At 32.2% G+C, this 2,510-nt stretch overlaps 1 long non-coding RNA gene across 1 annotated transcript; it reads left to right on the top strand.

The window, feature by feature from the left end:
- Positions 1 to 264: 264 nt before the first annotated feature.
- LOC126724355 (uncharacterized) lies at positions 265 to 1,559 on the top strand. The gene is made up of 2 exons (XR_007654944.1): positions 265 to 343; positions 1,387 to 1,559. It is a non-coding gene; the product is annotated as an uncharacterized LOC126724355 (long non-coding RNA).
- The last annotated feature ends 951 nt before the right edge of the window (positions 1,560 to 2,510 follow it).

The following is a 2,510-nucleotide window of genomic DNA, read 5'->3' as shown; positions in this document are numbered from 1 at the left end:
CTTGACCTAAATTTTTTTCAAAACCCCGCCTTATGACTCCTCTCTTTCTCCTTCTTCCGCTTTTTGGAATCTAATTCCCAAATCAACTTTACTCTTCTTTAGCTCTTCTCTACCTCTCTCTCTCTCTCTCTCTCTCTCTCTCTCTCTCTCTCTCTCTCTCTCTCTCTCTCTCTCTCTCTCTCTCTCTCACCCAAACTCCATTCTACTTGCAACTATAGCTTCCATTTCCTCGCCGCACCGCTCTCCCCAACCTTTAGTTATGATCCCCACAAACTACAACCATTACCTCCAATTCCGACCACCACAAAGCACCATCCCTACTTGCGGTTCCGACCACCTCTAGGTATTCTCTCTTTGTGGTAATTTTCTCCTTTTTTTTTCTTTTTTTCTTTTTCTTTTTCTTTTTAAAAATATCCATATACACTGATAGCCCTCATCTCTACCTCCAAAATGTATTCAAACGTATGGATGAAGAAAATAGCAATTTGTGGGTAGGTTCGGATTAGGCCAAAAATTTGAAGTTACTATGCTTATCGATTATTTTTACCCATTATATTTATATGAATGTGTAGCCTAGATTTGTAACGTAAAGATCCTTTTATGGTATTGGAGAATTAGAAGACTAAAAGTTACAAAGAAATAATATAATCTGGAATTCTAAGCACAAATTACATTTATTTTTACTATAAATTTTCTATTAATTTTGTTTCCATTATCAGTTATGTTAATAAAATATTTTTATTTTCTGTTGTTTATTTATTTGGTTTTTGAAAACGTGGTGTTTAGGCTCAGTAGAGTTGTGGTACAAAAGAAAAGGTGGTTGCAAGGAAGTTTTGTATGCAGAGAGCTCGTTGTAGGAGAAGGTGGGCAGTCAATGGATAATTTTGATAAGAGGAATTAGACATAGTCTTTGACAGGTACAATACTTTGTCTTAGTTTACTGTTGGTAAAGCCGTAAAGGTATGATATAACACATAACGTGCTTATTAGCACGTTTGATGTTCTTAATTGTGTCTTCAATGTCATTGTTGCTGGTGATACTTACTACACAACTATTAACATTTTCTTTCATAACTGTTTCATTGGTGGATATCATTTTCGTTTTACTAAATTTATACATTTCATTTAGTAAAAGTTTGGGGTTTAATTATTCCCAAAATGAGTGAATGAAATTCTATTTTCTTTCTTTGAATTTATTTTTGATACCATCAGATTTGTTGGAAATTTGTAGTGGCAAAGCTATTCAGTATTCATATAGTTTTTGTATTTTACTCTGCAATTACTAGTACTGTTTAATGCCTATGATTGTGTTAGGTACTTTAATTTCTTATTCTTATGTGAGTGCCTTCTTTTTTTCTTTTTTCTTTTTTTTTTCTTTTGGTACAGATAAATCTCCAAGGCTGGAGCTTAAATGCTGTAAAACATTGAAAGAGAATATCAAGTAGCTTATGCTGGGTTAATGATGGAAGATGTGATTTGCAAATTGTCTCACTATCTATATTTAAGAATGTTGAGAAAAGAAGACATTTGAGGTCTTCTACTTAGGCAATTGTATGCTCGCAAGTTGTTTTGAGAGCCAGAATTTAAGAAAAAAGTCTTATAAGTAGATTGTTTCATTTCATGTTTGTCATACAACTTTCATATATGAATAGTGGACAATTATATTGTTTTCAAGTTTGTTTTTCGCTGCGATATTGTTTTCAAGTTTTTAATTGCAAATATTATCTTCAAGCCAATTAGGATACAATAAAGCATGCTTGAGTTTTCATCATTATATATGGAGGTGGACCTCGCCCAAAGGTGAAAAAAAATTATGAAGTAAAGACTGACTAGTTTTAAGCAGAATTTTATGATTGCACAACAATTTACTCATAAAGCTCAAATTCAAATTTGATGTATTAAATTGTTTTGTAAATTGATTATAATTGTTGGATTTCAGAAAAATTGAAGATTGAATGGCTAAACATTTTGGCAACACAAATTAGAGAGCACATCAATGTATTTAGTTCATCTTAGCATGAGTTTGGATAAAAATTATTCGGTGCACGTTTGTGTCTATGTTTAAAACAGTGGATCTCGTGCACTGTTCACGGGACTCGCAAATTACTTTTTTCAACAAAAACAACTTTAAAACTAGGTCAACTGTAATCACCCTCCAAAATTATCAACCTCTCCCTTAATGAATTTTACGACCTTCATCCACAATTGTCTTATTCAAAGATGCACATATAGAAATGAACTTTACCATTACATTTAAAAATATTCATCATTTTCATATAGAATCTAACATTTTTGTTTAGCCACATTAGTTACAAAATGTATCCAAAAGAGTTGTTACAAAAGATATCAATTGTCCAAATTGTTAGATATCCCTTCTAAAAAATTATCCAAGTCAAATAGTTGCCCAAAAATATTGTCCACTAGTTGTGCATATATCTGTGTAGTTTGCTATTCCAAAAAACTGTCCAAAAACGTTCTTCATCATTCTTCAGAATCTTGAAGTAGGGCCC

Source organism: Quercus robur, chromosome 4, assembly GCF_932294415.1.
Source record: "Quercus robur chromosome 4, dhQueRobu3.1, whole genome shotgun sequence".
Taxonomy (NCBI): domain Eukaryota; kingdom Viridiplantae; phylum Streptophyta; class Magnoliopsida; order Fagales; family Fagaceae; genus Quercus; species Quercus robur.
This window is presented reverse-complemented; position numbering and strand designations above follow the sequence as displayed.